The sequence below is a fragment of the Carya illinoinensis genome, chromosome 7 (assembly GCF_018687715.1).
Source record: "Carya illinoinensis cultivar Pawnee chromosome 7, C.illinoinensisPawnee_v1, whole genome shotgun sequence".
Taxonomy (NCBI): domain Eukaryota; kingdom Viridiplantae; phylum Streptophyta; class Magnoliopsida; order Fagales; family Juglandaceae; genus Carya; species Carya illinoinensis.
The window spans coordinates 7,396,247-7,414,291 of record NC_056758.1 but is presented as its reverse complement, the minus strand read 5'-3'; the positions used below and the strand labels follow the sequence as shown (position 1 = coordinate 7,414,291).

General features: G+C 35.3%; 1 pseudogene; it reads left to right on the top strand.

Moving 5' to 3' along the window:
* Positions 1 to 4,787: 4,787 nt before the first annotated feature.
* On the top strand, positions 4,788 to 16,577 carry LOC122317188 (annotated as a pseudogene).
* Positions 16,578 to 18,045: the final 1,468 nt, after the last annotated feature.

The following is an 18,045-nucleotide window of genomic DNA, read 5'->3' as shown; positions in this document are numbered from 1 at the left end:
AGACTAAGAATGCAGTTGGTTTTTGAGTGTTTATTTTCTATTGATGGTATAGGCCATGGTGGGGATCTAGCACTGTTGTGGAAGGATTCAATTAAACTGAACATTCATTGTTATTCACAAAGGTTAATCAATTCATGGACTTTGGATGACAGTGATAATTCTCAATGGATGTTAACTTGTTTTTATGGGCACCCTGATGTGGCTAGAAGGCAGGAAGGGTATAACATGCTTCACTATTTATCTAGTTTATCCCCTTCGAGATGGCTTTGTTTGGGTGATTTTAATGAGCTTCTCTACCAAAGTGAAAAGGCTGGTGGGGCAAGGAGGAGTGTGCAACAGATGGAGTCTTTTAGAATAACGTTGTCTCATTGCCACCTTTGTGATTTGGGTTTTTCTAAAGGTAAGTTCACATGGGCAAATAACCGAAGGGATCATACTTTTACTAAGGAGTGCTTGGATCATGTTGTAGCTTCCCCAGGATGGTGTGACAAGTTTGACAATGGAAATGTTCAAGTCTTGGCCTCATCTACTTCTGACCATCTTCCTTTATTACTCAGTCTTTCTTATTTGGCTTGCCAACGAAGGTTTTCTTCTCCAGTATGCAGATATGAAGCTTCTTGGGCTACTTTTGAGGAATGTGGGACTATTATTCAGCAGGCATGGACACATGGAACTACTTCTGTGGGGTTGTCTCTTAGCTTAAGCAAAAGTTGAAGGGTTGCATGTCCTCACTGCAATCATGGAGTAAAGTAAGGATCCAGTTACTGACATTGATCTCCAGACAAAAGTTCAAATATTAGAAGTTTTGCGGCAGAATTTACAGGCTAATTCTATTCAGGAAGTTTCTGATCTACAAAAAGAGGTTAATGGCTTGCAACATCGACTACACTTAAAATGGAAGCAGAGAGCAAAGGTTCATTGGTTACAACATGGGGATAAGAATACAAAGTATTACCATCTTTGTGCAAATCAAAGGAGAAGGAGGAATAAAATCAAGAGTGTTATGGATGAGTATGGCACTGTTTTCACGGAGCCTAAGGATATTGGTAGTGCTTTTAAAAGGTTATTTTCCTCCTCCTGCCCTTCTAATCTTGATTTATGTACTGCTGGTCTTTCTGAGCAAATAACACCAGAGATGGCTAACCTACTTTCGAGTGATTTCACAAGGGAGGAGGTTGAACAAGCTCTTTTTCAAATGGGACCTCTTAAAGCACCTGGTCCTGATGGTTTTGGTGCTTGTTTCTACCAAAATCATTGGGATATTGTGGGCAATTCTGTTTGTAGTGATGTGTTATCTTTTCTAAATGGGGGATCGAGTATTGGTCTGATTAATCACACCTATATTGTGCTTATTCCCAAAGGCAACAATCCTAAAAAAGTTACTGAATATAGACCTATAAGCCTATGTAATGTGATTTATAAAATTATTACTAAAGTGTTGGCTAATAGAATGAAGTTGGTCTTGCCATATGTTATTTCTCCTAACCAATGTGCTTTCGTTCCTGAAAGATTAATTACTGACAACATTATTGCTGCTTATGAGACCCTCTATACTATGCATACTCAACTCTATGGTAGACAAGGATATATGGCTTTGAAGTTGGATATGAGTAAGGCATATGATAAGCTTGAATGGATGTTTATTTCAACTGTAATGACAAAGTTGGCGTTCCCTTAAAGATGGGTTGATATGTTTATGAGTTGTGTTTCCTCTGCTTCTTTCTCTGTCATGGTGAATGGTGTTCCTTATGAGACTTTCAGACCACAGAGGGGTATACGCCAGGGCTGCCCCTTGTCACCCTATTTATTTATTCTTTGTGCTGAGGCTTTCAGCTCACTTTTATATAAAGCTCAAAGTGATGGTCAGTTAACTGGTGTTCCAATTGCCAGAGGAGTTCTAAGGATGAGCCACTTGTTCTTTGCTGATGATTGTTTGTTATTTTGTAAGGCTAACATGTATGAATGGGCTAGACTAAACCATCTACTGGGTCTTTATGAAGAAGCTTCTAGACAGCAGTTAAATAGGGATAAAACTAACCTATTTTTAAGCAAAAACACAAACTTCTCCACTAGAGCATATCTAAAGGAGATTACTGGTTTCAAGACAGCAAGCAATATTGACAGGTATTTGGGCCTCCCTTCATTGATAGGCGAAGGAAAGAGATTGGCTTTTTAGCATACTGTGGATAGAGTTAAAAGGAAGCTTGAGGATTGGAAGACAAAGTCCCTGTCTTTAGCTGGAAAAGAAATTTTAATTAAAGCAATATTACAGGCCATACCAACTTATTGCATGAGTGTATTTCTAATGCCAAAAGCTCTCTGCAAAGAGTTAAATTCTTTAATCTCTAATTTATGGTGGGGCCACCTTGATAATGGTTCCAAGATTCATTGGAAAAATTGGAATTGTTTGTGTCTGGGTAAACAGAGTGGTGGATTGGGCTTCAGGGATTTGATGTATTTTAATAAAGTTTTGTTGGCTAAACAAGCTTGGAGGCTTTTGAACTCACCTAACTCTTTAGCTGGAAAGATCTGCAAAGCCAAGTATTTTGCTCGTAGTGCAATTACAGAAGCTGTTTTGGGTCCTCGACCCTCTTTCTTATGGAGAAGTGTCTGGTGTGGTGTTCAATTGCTAAAGGAAGGTATTATATGGAGAGTTGGTGATGGTACACAGGTTTCCATCTGGCATGATAAGTGGCTCCCTAATACTTACTCTCATAAAGTGCAATCTCAAGTTAGTATTCTGCCTGCTAATGCAATGGTTGCAAATCTTATTGATACAGATGAGGGTTGGTGGAAACAAGATCTTTTAGTGATCATTTTTAATAGAGATTACCTATCTCAAATAATGGCAATCCCTGTAAATCCTAGAGGGAGTTCTGATCAACTTGTTTGGTGTGGTACATCAAGTGGAAGATTTATGGTTTGTTTTCACAAAACTTTCATCTCATCTCATCTCATCTCATCTCATCTCATCTTAATCATTACAACTTTTTCAAATCTCCATACAAAATAAAATAAATAATTTAACTTTTTCAAATCCCAATACAACTTTTTTAAATCCCAATATAAAAATAATATATTTTAATAATATTTTATTTAACTTATCTCAACTTATCTCATCTCATATCTGAAGTGCCTATCATCTATGTATGTAGATTCAGAATCAACAGAAAGGGGAATCCTCAAGAACCAACGAATGGAACCATATATGGCAGAAACTTTGGCACTTAACTATATCTCCTAGTGTTAAGGTTTTTCTTTGGCGTGCCTGTATTGATGCCCTCCCTACAAAGTTGAAACTCTTCCAACGAAAATTGACTGCAGATGCTTTATGTCCAGTTTGTCAAACAGAAGTGGAGACTATTGGTCATGTTCTTTGGGATTGTCCTACTGCTCAGGATGTTTGGTTGCTGGGAAATCGACTACTAGAAAAGGCCTCTATTGTTACTACAGATTTTGCATCTGTTTTTTCCCAAATGTCCACCAGGTTATCTGGACAAGACTTGATTTTATTCACCTATTTAGCCCGATCAATATGGTTCAGAAGGAATGCTTTTATTTTTGAAGATTGTTTCCAACCTCCTACAGTTCTTTACCAAACAGCACTAACAGCAAGCAAAGCCTATGCAAAGGCAATGGGGAGCTTACATAGACCATCTGAAGCCCCACAGACCAGTGCTCCCAGGTGGGAATTACCTCCTGAGCAATGGGTAAAGTGCAATTGGGATGTGTCTATTAGAGATGTTATTATCAGAATTGGTGTTGGGGTGGTTGTTAGGGATAATCATAGATTAGTACTGGCCTCCATAATGAAACCACTTGATTATTGTGTTAATCCCACTACTGCTGAAGCTCGAGGCCTGTTGGAAGCAGCTCGCTTCTGTAGGGATCTCGGTTTGCAAAAGGTTCTCTTTGAAGATGATTCTATCAATGTAGTTCAAGCTGTTTCTCAAAGGGAGTCCTCTGCTGCAATTTTCAGTTGCCTCATCTCTGAAGTGAAGCTTTTGTTTTATGACTTTGAGTGAAAAATTAGGCATGTCAAACGTGAAGCAAATGGGGTGGCACATACTCTTGCTAAAGAGGCTGCATCTCTTAATACTGAACTTATAGATATTGTTTCTATCCCTTCATGTATTTCTGCTCGTGTTGGCTGAATGCCAACATTGTTGATCTGAATGAATATGTTTCTATTTCAAAAAAAAAAAATCTTTTTTTTTATACATGGGGAGGGAAAATTCGATCACTGATTCTCTTAATGAGAAATCAAGGTGTTGCCAATTGATCTAAATGATCTTAGCAAATTAAGAAGTTGAGAGAGGAGATCAATACACCATTGCAATGTTTCCAATAAGCAATTCCAAGAACAAATTCCCTTTGCGGTTGCCCAAGGTGGGAAAATGAAGTAAAAAGAAAAAGGTATTTGCACATAAGGTTCTTAAACGAGGCCGATGTTCGATGGAAGGAGTCAAATAGAAGAGAATGGAGCCTGGAGGAGTCGTAGGTATTTGCGTCATTCAAATAACGACATCCAGAGTGGCAATATCAATACTGGCACCCGGGATTGTCTATTACCGACAGGAATCTTGCTTAGACTTGTGTTTAACAATCTTACCCAATTATAAGATGCTCCCCATTTTCTTAAATGTTTAAAACAAAGCAAACCTGTCTCCTTCCAGATATTATTTTTGCCATCTTTCTATATAAATAAGTGCACCATTTGGACCAGATGTCACAACCTCGGCATCTTTTTCTTCAACCAGTGGGAGAATGGTTCAAGAAAGCTAAAAATGCTGGATCTGTCTAAGAAAGAGCTAATTTTTCAAGTATGGAACTATTATGGTGTTATCATTGCCGCACTGGTTTCTGTAGGAATAAGTCTCGAAAGCTTGGAGAAAAGTCTTTACTGAGAAAGGTGGCATCCCTGGCCGGCTGGGGCTGCCTTTTCTGCGTGAAACCATTTCTTTTCTTTCAGCCACTAACAGCACCAGAGGATGCTATGATTTTGTTAGACTCCGACGACAGAGGTCAGTGATTCTCCACCATGTTTATGATCAGTATTAGTAGTTCAAGATAAAACTACGATTCATTCTGTGTGTTCCCAATCACAATGAGAGAATCTATCGTGCTCATATGAACTCATTAGTAATGGTTCTTCTATTCTCTTTCTAATGGCATGTGACTGTAGCATATCGGTATCTACCTAATTGGTCTTTGTAGATACGACATCCCCTCAAGTTGTTCAAACTTGAGGGTATCAAGTTGGAAGGAGATAAACACATCAAGTGAATCCTACAACATTAAAAGTTCAATAAATGCAGTAGAGTCCACTTGATGTGTCCATCTCTATTCCATTTGGGGCCCTCAAACTCAGGCAACAACTTGAGGGGACCTTGATCCATATTATTATTACATGCTGCATATAGTTGACAATGTGGTACTGAATGTAGGTATGGGAAATGGTTCAAGACAAGGATATTTGGGAAGATCCATCTGTTTGTTCCAAGTACTGATGGCACAAAAACGATATTTACTAGTGATTTTGTGCAGTTCAAGAGGGGGTTTGTGAAATCAATGGCAGATGCGGTAGGAGAAAAGAGCTTGCTATGTGTGCCATTTGAGAGCCACAAAAGGATGAGGCGTCTTCTAGCCAATCCTTTCTCCATGAACTCTATGTCCAAGTTTGTCAAGAAATTTGACAAAATGCTGTGTGAAAGGCTGAAGAATTTAGAAGCTCAGAAAAGCTTTGTGGTGCTTGACTTCACCATGAAGGTAAGGTTACAATTCTTTGTGTTGAATCAGTTGTTTTTTCTTCATTAATACCATTAATAGCATGGTAGGTGCTTCAGCTTGTAATGATTGAAGTACGGCCCGATAAAATTGCAGTCGCATGTACTCTAAAAGCTAACCTTTTGACGGTTTCTAATTTACAGTTAACATTTGATGCAATGTGCAACATGCTAATGAGTATTACAGAGGAATCCTTGCTGCGAGATATGGAGAGAGACTGCACCTCTGTCTCTAACGCCATGTTATCCTTTCCTTTGATGATACCTGGCACCCCATACTACAAAGGCATCAAGGTAAGATTGACAGCCTTAGAGATGGTTACAAGGGTACAGTTGCCTGGCTTTTGGACATGCAAGCCCTGCATCTTGGTTAGAAGTCCAGATAATGGCAGAAGTAAATGTAAATCATTTACTTGCATCCTCAAACTATTAGGAGTTTTGCACTTCACATCTAAAACAATCGAAATTGGCACATTATATGCACAAACTACTAAAAACTGACATTTTTGCACCCTAATTCAATTATGACTATTGAGATGAACGAAATAGGTGACGTTGCATAATCTTGACAGTCAGATTTTTAATGAAGAGTACAAAGTATCGTTCGGTAGGATGAAATGTGTTAGTTATGGTAGGTTGTGAAAAATGTAAGACCGTTAGTAGTTTGAGCGTACACAGTGTACTTATCCATTAAAAAGACAATGGTAGATGATAGATCTTAATATTCATAACTTTTTTAATATGTTACACTAACAGACATTATCAAAGCAGGCACGTAAAAGGCTCATGGAAATATTTAGAGTGCTAATTTAAAGGCGACGGGGTGGGAGTGAGTCTTCAGAAGATTTCTTGCAGTCAATGTTACACAGAGACTCATACACTCCCAATGAAAAGCTAGACGACCAAGAAATCATGGACAACCTCTTGTCTTTGCTACTTGGAGGGCAGAGGAGCACTGCAGCTGCAATGATGTGGGCTGTCAAGTTTCTGGATGAGAACAGAGCAGTCCAGGAAAGGCCCATGGTGAGTGAGAATTACTGATTTTTGAGCCAAAATAGAGTTCAGGGTGTGGTTCAAAGAAGGGTTCTCTTTTGCGCCTTAATTTTAAGAAGAATATTCATCTTAGGAATATAATTAATATTCATGTTGTAAAGGCAAAAATTGGCTAGGATTAGATGACTAAATGATAAGGTTTATCTTATCATTATTTGATTAAATTTGGATGAATGTAAAATAAGTATTGATTTGTATCTAAACAATATTGAGTCTATTTAGAAGTCTTAGATGTTGTTTAGATAAATCTTTAAAGTTAAAATCGAGTTCTGGAAGATTGGTATTTATTAAGAAGAAAGCTGAACAGAGTTTAATCAATAACAGAAGATATTATCGCGAAATGTTAGCAGTCCGTCGGAACACGTTTTCGCGTCTATTGCTAACCGTCAGCAGATTCCTACTGCGATTAGAACTCTTTCTAGACTTTCTATTTAAAGGGATTCGATTTTGTATCTTTTCAAGCACTTTGAGCCACGAATTTCAGAGAGAATATTCTGAGCATTTATGAGAGAAAATTCACTTGAGAATTTTCATGTGGTTTTTCATATCTTCTTGAGTATGATCATACTTTGAGTGTGAAGGAACATCGATTGGATTTCAGCCTCTAGAGTTTCAGAAGGGAAGTCAATATTTGAAGATCGCCGGAGGTTCTGGCTGCTACTGCAGTAGAAGACAAACGGCTCGTTTGTCTAGGCAAGTAAAAGAGTCGAATTGCAAAGGTTTTGTAATTGATTATTGCTTATAATTGTTCTTCAAATAATAAGATTGACTTTCCTGGGTTTGGCTGCCCCATAGGGTTTTACCTTTAAAGAGTTCTTTAAAGGGTTTCCCTTTATAACCAATTGTTGTGTCTCGCAAGTTTGATTATTTATTTTAAAGTATTTGATTCATTTCATAATCTTGATAATTGAGATCTAACTTACTTGTTCAAAGAAATTGGTAGACAATTTCGGAGTTTTACAGGGGTACGTTGGAAATTTCAATTGGCATTAGAGCGTGGTTCACTCATTCGAGTGTGATCCGTGCCCTTGTAGATCATGTCGACGTCATTATACGTTCCATCATACTTCGATGGAGAAAACTATACTTATTGGAAAGTTTGTATGAGGGCTTTTCTCAAGTCTTTAGATGGACGTGTATGGCATTCGATTGAACGAGAATGGACTAAACCCAAGACATCTATAGATGCTTGGACAAAAGATGAAATTAGCAATTGCAATTTGAATAGCAAAGGACTTAACGCTATTTTCATGGCGGTATCCTCTGAAGAATTTGAAAGAATCTCCATGTGTGAGATTGCTAAAAAATCTTGGGATATTTTAGAGGTTACACATGAAGGCACAAGAATAGTAAAAAATTCAAAATTGCAAATGCTAACCTCAAAATTTGAAAAGATTAAAATGTTGGAAGACGAAAATTTTAATGATTTTTATGCTAAACTGACTGATATTGTAAATTCTAGGTTTAATCTCGGCAAGAAGGTGGAGGATTCAAAGATCGTGAGGAAAATTCTAAGGTTTTTACCTGAAAAATTTCGACCCAAAGTTACCGCTATTGAAAAAAGTAAAGATCTTGATGCAATAAGGGTAGAAAAATTGGTAGGTTCTTTATAAACATATGAATCTTCGCTTCCTCAAGCAAGAAAATGTAAGTCTATTACCTTAAAAACTATAAAAGAAAATCAAGATGATTTTTCTGATGAAGAAAATCTTAACAATGAGGATATAGATCTCATAGTAAGAAAGTTCAGAAAATTCATGTTTAATAAAAAGTATAATGGAAAGAAAAAAAGAGGTAAAGAATTTTTTGCAAAGAAAAATTATTTTGAAAAATGGAATAAAGAAAAATCCGATAAAGTAAAGTGTCATAAATGTTCCGGTTATGGTCATATAAGAATTAAATGTCCAAATTTCAAGAAAAGTAAAGGAAAAGTATTGAATATCACACTTAGTGATAGTTTAGAATCTGAAACTTCAAGTTTATCATCTAATTATGACAATACTTTTGTGGCTTTTTCTACTATTGTTAATGATTTTTCTGATATTGAGCTAACAGAATCTGAAAGTGATGATGACAATAGTGATTCGAAGGTTGCTCTAGTTGTGAATAATCATGAGTTGAGTTTACAAGAATCTTACAATAATGTGCGTAAAGAAGTGATCAAATTAAAGAAACTCAACAAGAAGCTGTACAAGAAATTCATTAATATGGAAAGTGAGAAAAATAATTTTTCTGATGCATTCAAAATTTCTAATATTGAAATAGCAAGATTAAGAGATCAAAAAATTTGCATTAGAAAATGAATTGGAAAAGGTTCAAGAAAAAACAGCAACACAGAAACTAGAAGATATGTTAAGTTTTCAAAAATCTAGTTGTGATCGCACGGGTTTGGGGTATATGACTTCCCAAGGTATGGAACTTAAAGACTCATCATCCACTGCCACCTCATCAAAAGATATCCTTTTTGTTAAAAGGATGTCAAGATGAGGAAACTCTAAAGAAGGCCATTTCTACAACTCATGTTCTAAGAGCCTCACATGATAGATCAATGATAAATAAGCCCAACTAAGGTAAGTCCAAAGGTAAGTTTATTCCTATTTGTCATTATTGTGGTGTTGTTGGTCATATAAGACCAAATTGTTTTAACTTGAATAAAGTAAAGAAAAATGGATGTGAAAGAAATTCAAAAAGGAAAGGAAATAGTCTAGAGAATCAAGTTTGTGATATGAGTCAACAAATCAATTTTTTAAGTCTCAAAATTGGTGAAATAGCAGATTTTTGCTTTCAAAATAAAGAAAATATCATACAAAGTGATGTTGATAAAAAAAAATAGGCCAAAATTTAAAACAAAGAAGATGTCATGTCACATTAATGGATAGGACTACTTGCATGTTCTTGCATCCTTTATATTATTGCATTAGCCTAGGACATGCATTTTATTTTTCTATTTTGTTTTATGTTTCTGTTTTTCAATTTTAAATAAGAAAAATATAATATAAAAAAAAATTCTGGTTTGGTTCAAAACTTTTCTTTAAGGAAAGTGCATACTTGATATGTCAAAGTTTGAGCATTTGTGTTCTCACATAATAAATTCCTAAACCTATCCATCTTTCTATTTTGTGCGATTCACTTGTGCATACTAACCCTATATATTATCTTGGCAAAGTTTATTTTCGATGCACAATGAAAAACTTATATATATGCCTTTTATAATTAAAGTTCACATCATTTAATGAGATGCTCTTCAAAGAGAGAGTTCATACCTTGAATTAACTAATACTAGTTGAACCTAGTACATCAATAAAGAGCTCTCCTCTTGCCAAACACAAAGAGTTGATCCATATAGAAAAAGTCGGTGTTAATTCATTGCGGAAAAAGACAAACACTCTACACAGATCTATCTCCTTAAGTCCTTATAGAAAGAATCGTTGCTCTAATCATTATGGAAAAATACGAGCAACAAAAATGGACATAAAAAAAGGATTGTGCAAACTAATGTTTGGAGGAGATGCTCATGTATCTAGGCCCTAGCATAAAGTTTGACTTTTGAGGTAAGTGACAATCTCTTGGGAGCATCTAAAAAAAAAAAAACTCATGGATAATATTATAAAAATATATTGAGAAAAATAAAATAAAATAAAGAGTTACTACCTTATATAAGTTTGCTCATTCACACACTCACATGAACTTTGACATTGATGATCTTATGAGGAGTGAACATCCATAGTGATTGTTGCAAATAAAAGGATGTACTTTATTGAATTTGTTTTGTGAGTTACACTATGTTTGAACTAAGATGCATTTAGGCATGTTACTTGCCCTATTGCTTTTTCATATATTTAAATATATATAAAAAAAAATCATTTTTTGTTATTTTTATTTTTTCTAATCTCTTTTTATTTTGGTTTCTATAAAATAAATACAAAAATAAAAATATAAAGTTTTTTGTTTGGTTTGTTTGAGATATGAGCCTAAATCTGTGTTTTTGGTCTCTTATGATGGTGTTGCAGTAGTCCCAATGGGACTCTTTTTCCTCGAGCACGTGCCTAAGCACACGACACTTATGTGCCTTATGTTTTTTCTTTCTTGTGTCTCATACATGTGCCGACTGATTGAGCTGAAATATTGCATATTTTAGCTATTTAAAACCAATGTATTTTAAATTCATCATAATATTATTATTAGTTTTAAATGGAAAAATGATTAATAAGGATAAATCAAAGTTGTGATTTTAATTGATTAAAAGCATGAATTTCTGCTTGAATTCTACCAACTATTGATTACTTTGCATTCTAGTCCATAATTTTTCTTGCTTTCTATTATCATTTGCGTTTGTGCCATTGTTTTTCCTGTTCTTCATGTTCATAAAGTTTCTTGAGCTATCTTTCTATCTTTTGGGTTCAATCCATGAACCTCAAAAAATAGAAGCACTTCTTGCCATCTTTGAATGGAAATTGCTCAAGCTAATTTTTCATTTGTGTTATTTTGTTGTTAAGTGTTTTCTTTTTTTTAATCTCCATCTCCATTTTTCGTGCATACCATGGTTCATTATGTTCATGCCTTGTTCATACTTTGTCTTGAGCTTTCCCACCATTCAAACACTCCCAACTACATCTAACCTCATACACGGCCACACCAATCACCCCACATCATGCTCACTTAAACCATGACCCACAATTGCCCTCCAACAAGCCACCAAACTTCCAAAGCCTAGCCCCCACTTGTCGTCCAACCCATTCCTCATTTCCCTCAAAACTCACGGATGCCCTTTTCACACTCAAATAAATCCACCAACTCATTTCCAACCCACCTAAATTATACATTAATTGGAAGGCTGCTTGTTTGGCTTAACTTACATCGGTTGGTGCAGCTAAATTAAGGTGAGGAACATGTGATGGATTGGAAGAAGAAGGCTGCTGCTGTCCACTGAAATTAACATAGAAGAAGTCATCAAAGGCTGTTGCTTTCCACCAAAATGAAGGAAGAAGAAGGCTGCTGCTGTCCACCAATTGTCTCCACCAAATTTGACATTGAAAAAGTCATAAAAGGCTGCTTCCTTTTCATTAAATTGGACAAGAGCCGAAATGAAGGAAGATAGAAAGAGAACATGTGACGGATTGGAGTTTAGTCGGCTGGATTAATTTCTCTAGCAGGAGTGATAGTCGATTTGAAGGATTTTATTGGTGCTGACTTTATTCTGGTGAGTAGAGACATAGAGAGAGTTGGTCAGTGCATGATTAGAGAGAGTTGTGTGCTGGAATTAAAAAGGAGTGAGTCGATGCATTTCTGGAACTGAATTAGATTGAAGAAGGGAGATGTGTTGTGCTGTGATAGAAGGAGGCAATCGGTGGGTGCTTGTGTTGTATCGGTGCAGATTATTTTTCTGGAAGTAATAAGCAGTCGGTGCATGCTTTTTCTAGGGGTTGAAAGCAATTGGCTGGAATTATTCTTAAAGTAGGTGAGTGTTGTGTGCTGAAATTAAAAAAAATAAAAATAAAAAATAAATAAAAAAACAGATTGAAGAAAAGAGATAGGAGAAGTCGGCTAGTTAATTTGATTGGAGGAAGGGCAGCACCAACTTGAGGCAAAGAAGAACCGTGTATGAATTTTCAACAAGTTAGGCGTGAAGTGTGAATGATGTGCTGAATTTTCTGTATACATACCGTGTTGGACTTGGTTGCTTGGTTTAAATTGAGGAAAAGATTGAATGCAAGAGGCGGCAATAAAAGATTGAATGCAAGAGGTAGCCGAATTAAGGTGTGAATGCAATTAAGTGTGAATGCAATTGAGGTGTGAATGCAATTGAGTGTGAATGCAAATGAAGTATGAATGTGAGATGCAACTAGCCAAGATGTTCGGCTATAAAAGGATGCAGTCCGAACTCAACAAAAATTCAACTTACAACACACAACTACAACTTACATTTTATAATTTTCTACTTTTGTTATTTCTTTGTTATGTTCTTGAAAGAGTTGGCTCTTTCTTGTATTTGGATTTTTGTTTTTCCTTTTGGCTTCAAAGCTTTGTTATTTTAGCATTTTTATTAAGTGTATTAAGATTTGTTCTAGAATTTTATTTCATTAAGAGTAATACCTTAATATTAAGTGTGCTAGTTGTTTCATTACTATTTTGTTTCATGCAACAAAAAAAAATTGTTTTAGAAGTTTTAATCAAATTGCTAGTTTGTTTCATGAAACAAAAAGAATTGTTTTAGAAGTTCTCATTAATTGTGTTACCTTAATTTATTGCAAGAAATGTTTGGTTTTAAGTTTTTGTTTTTGTTTTTGATTTTTCTGAACATCATACGTGGGGAGTAGAGAAATTATTCTAGAGTTATTATTAAAGGTTTAGAGATTAATTTTCAAGAGTGATACGTGAGAAGTTGTTTCCTTTTTGTTTTGAATTTCAATTGAATAATGAAAGGAAGTTTTCGTTTAGACTTTTCGTTTTCTATTTTTATTTAACTTCAGTTTAAAGTTTATAGAATACTTTTGAGATATTTTTTTACTTAGAAGTTTGGTTAATTTATTTTCTGTTTACTTATTTTGTGTTATTTATTTTTCTCACTTCCTTAAGTTTTCATTTAATAGTGATTACAATTGTTATGTGTTATTTTGAGAATTTGTGATTTAATTACAAAGATGAATTCTAGAATCTTGGTTTTGGGCATTTTCAATTTTCAGTTCATGTTTTGTCAATTACTTTCTAATTTAGTTTAATTCTTAATTTAATTTTATTAATTTCTGAGTTTAATTTATTAGTCCTTTACATTTCAATCCAACAATCAAAATCTAAAAACATGAATCTAGTCCATGACTAGTACCCTTTTCCATCCATTGCACATACCATCATTTTATTTTCTCTTTGTGAAGCTTTTCACATTTTTTTCAACGAGTTTAATTTTAAGCAACTTTTCCTGAGGAGACGATATAGGAATTTATTCCTAATTATTACACGACATCCTCCTGCACTTGGGATAGCATTAGTGCTACTCATTTTTGAGTGAGTCAAGTTTTTGGCGCCGTTGCCGGGGATCAAACCCGGGTCACCCGCGTGACATGCGGGAATACTTACTGAAAGGCGGGAATAAGTGATATTTATTCTATTTTGTGTCTCGTCAGATTAGTGACCAAAAGGGGGAGTATTGGAAGAGCAAATTGGAATATTTTGATATTGTGAAATTTAGTGAGAGTTTAATGAATTTACTGAAAATAAAAAAGGGGAGCAACAAAATATTGAGGGGGAGAACTATATACTTCAGGGGGAGCAGCAGAATATTGAGGGAGAGAACTAAGTATTGAACATGGTTATTGATGACGACTAGAACACTTTCGTTTTGTAGGTTTACATTACATCTAATTTTTTATTATTATTGATACTAGCTTCAAAGAATGTTCTATGTCATTTCTTATCATTTCTGTATTAAGATATTTTTTACGAGATCTTGGTCTGCTGGTAGTTTTTGTCTTTGGTACACACTACATTCATCAAGTTGGTTTTGTGACCGATCCGTCAAAGGGAAGATTATATATGCAAGACATTCATTAAGTTAGTTTTGTCACCAATCCGCCAAAGGGGGAGATTGTAAAGACAAAAATTGGTTAGGATTAGATGACTAAATAATAAGGTTTATCTTATCATTATTTGATTAAATTTGGATTAAGGATAAGATTTATCTTATCATTATTTGATTAAATTTGGATGAATGTAAAATAAGTATTGATTTGTATGTAAACAATATTGAGTCTATCTATAAGTCTTAGATGTTGTTTAGATAAATATTTAAGGTTAAAATCGAGTTCTGGAAGATTGGTATTTATCAAGAAGAAAGTTGAACAGAGTTTAGTCAATAACAGAAGATATTATCGCGAAATGTTAGCAGTCCGTCAGAACACATTTTCGCATCTGTTGCTAACCATCAGCAGAGTCCTACTGCGACTAGAACTCTTTCCAGACTTTCTATTTAAAGGGATTCGGTTTTGTATCTTTTCAAGCACTTTTAGCCACGAATTTCAGAGAGGATATTCTGAACATTTATGAGAGAAAATTCACTTGAGAATTTTCATGTGGTTTTTCATATCTTCTTGAGTATGATCATACTTTGAGTGTAAAGGAACATCGATTGGATTTCAGCCTCTAGAGTTTCAGAAGAGAAGTCAACATTTGAAGATCGCCAGAGGTTCTGGCTGCTACTGCAGTAGAAGACAAATGGCTCGTTGTCTAGACAAGTGAGAGAGTCGAATTGCAAAGGTTTTGTAATTGATTATTACTTGTAATTGTTCTTCAAATAATAAGATTGACTTTTTTGGGTTTGGCTGTCCCGTAAGATTTTACCTTTAAAGAGTTCCTTAAAGGGTTTCCCTTCATAACCAATCGTTGTGTCTTGAAAGTTTGATTATTTATTTTAAAGTATTTGATTCGTTTCATAATCTTGATAATTGAGATCTAACTTATTTGCTCAAAGAAATTGGTAAACAATTTTGTGGTTTTACAGGGGTACGTTGGGAATTTCACATGTGAACTTGCAGGAAGAACAATTGTCAATATCTAGAAATAGGCTTGAAGGAGCCTTACTCAGTCTTGAAGATCTCAACAGCATTTCTTATGGTTCAAAGGTTATTATATCTAATTGACTTTGTTCTTTGTTGATGAAAAGTCTTGCAAGTTATGCTGCTTCCGTTTCGATTATGCAAAGAACATATAAATTAGATGAAAGGCTTTTACTTTTCATTCTTTATATAATTCAAAAATTGATACTAAAATGGACTTCCTTCGTGGAAAGGTCTTGATATTTAGTTCATGCACTTTACAGGTTGTCAAAGAAACATTAAGAATGTCAAATGTCTTGTTGTGGTTTCCCCGCGTGGCACTTGATGACTGCACAATAGAAGGCTAGTTTCTCCTTTGTTTTGATTATGCTAAAGGTCCTACACAGATATTGATCTGGATCAATATTTATTTACGCTTCTTGCCTTAAAACTACTGAAAAACTCATTTTGGGTTCATAAATAGCTTCTTCTGAGTCATAATTTTTGCCTCAATGGAAACGCCTTTTCATCAATTATGCATGAATTATTGCAGGTTTTGAGATAAAGAAAGGATGGCATGTGAACATTGATGCAACTTGTATACACTCTGACCCAGATCTCTTCAAGGATCCCATGCAATTCAATCCTTCTAGATTTGATGTAATTAGCTCTATACCCAGTTCCTGCTCATTCCTTAACTTTCTGGTATAAACACTAGATAAATGACCTTTAGGTGTAAGATTTAAAGTAACCAAGCCTTATTTATCCATGCAGGAAATGCAAAAACCATACAGTTTTTTACCTTTTGGATCAGGACCAACAACCTGCATAGGAATGAACATGGCAAAGGTGACAATGTTGGTATTTCTACACAGGTTGACTAGTGGATACAAGTGAGTTTAACCTATCCAAGATTTCATCCTATCTAGCAAAAAAAAGACCCAAGATTTCATCCTGTTTTGTTACATTATTTGTGCAGGTGGACTATTGATGATCAAGATACTTGCTTGGAAAAGAAATCACCTATTCCTAGACTGAGAAGTGGTTGTCCAATAACTTTGGAGTCCTTGAGGGGTATTGGGAATCAAGCATAGATGTGTTCCATCTTGGACGTAGCATACTTGGAAAACGCGAAGGATGCTGGACACAAATCCTAAATAAGGTTATTATGGGTTATTGTAAATATGTTCATTATGACTAGATCACTATGGCGGAACCAGCTAGCACGACAGTCCTTTTCATACTGATTCTCCAGCAGTTGTGAAAATTGATTCCCACTTTATTGCTTTCCTTTACTTATACCTTTTTTTTATTTTTCCATAATAAATCAAAAATCTTATTCAAAGAAACAACCATCATTACATCAAAGACTCAGCCCAAATAGTTTGAGCGATGCATACAGGAAAAGAATTCCACCACATCACTAAGTCTTGAAGATGCCATGCATATCTTGCCAATTTGTGAGCTGCTTCATTAGCCATACGTCCAGTATACTCTATAGAACACTTTGGAAAATACTTCATCAATCTCTTAACTTCATACACTAGGTTGCCTAACAGTTCTATAGAATCCCTTCAACAAGAACTTCATTCACTAAGATCAGCAAGTCACTCTCTATGAACAGCTCTTGTAAGCCCAAAGGGATACAAATCTGAAGACCTCTTACCATTGCTAGCAATTCAATTTCTAAAGGGTCATTTACCTCCCTTTCTTTGTTACTAGCCGATTGAACAACCTCTCTCTTTTCATTCCTTAGGATGATTCCCACCCCAGCACTACATTGATTTGCAAAAATAGCTCCATCCACATTTGATTTAACAAATCCATTAGGAGGTGGAAGCCACCTACATATTGCTTGTATGTTCTGCTTAGAAAGATCATGCACTGCCCTGTACTCCATAGACATAGATAAAACATATCCAATTGTCTGCTTAGGACTAAGGACTTGATTTGCATACATATTCTTGTTCCTTCTATACCACATACCCCCTGCTATGAAGAAAAAGTTTTCAAGCTCACCATGAATCCCCATCTATTGCACTTTTCTTATTGTCTGCAGAAAGTCTACTTGTTTTTCAGCAACTAACAAGTTATGAAAATATTTCTTTCAGCACTCTCTAATTGAAGGACATAATAAAAGAGCATGACTAAAATCTTATTCTTTCTCATTACACCATTGACACGAGGCCTCCATAATCACCTTTTTAGTCCTTAAATTCTTCTTTGTTGGTAGCCCCTCCTTGTTAGCCCTCTAAGCAAATAATTTGATTCTGTTGGGGATTTTCAACTTCTAAATCTTCTTCCATATCTATTTTTGTTCCTCAACATTAGAACATTCACCCACCTATCCAGATGGACCAGGAGTTTTAAAAAATCTATATGCACTCCTTACACTAAATTGTCCATACTTCTCATGCTCTCAAATAAGGCAATCAGGTTTGTTCTTTGAACTTAGCATTATCTTTAACACTTTTGCTACTTCTCGAGGAGGAATAATTGTTTTAACTTTCTCTACATTCCACCATTTAGTGTTAGCATCAATTAGACTTGCCACCAGCTCCCTTTTGTGGTCAGCATGTGTATTTGGCTGAGGTGGCACCAATTTATGATTTGGTAACTAAAACTCAATCCAAATATTTATTGACTGCCCATCCCCCATCCTCCATCTACATCCATGC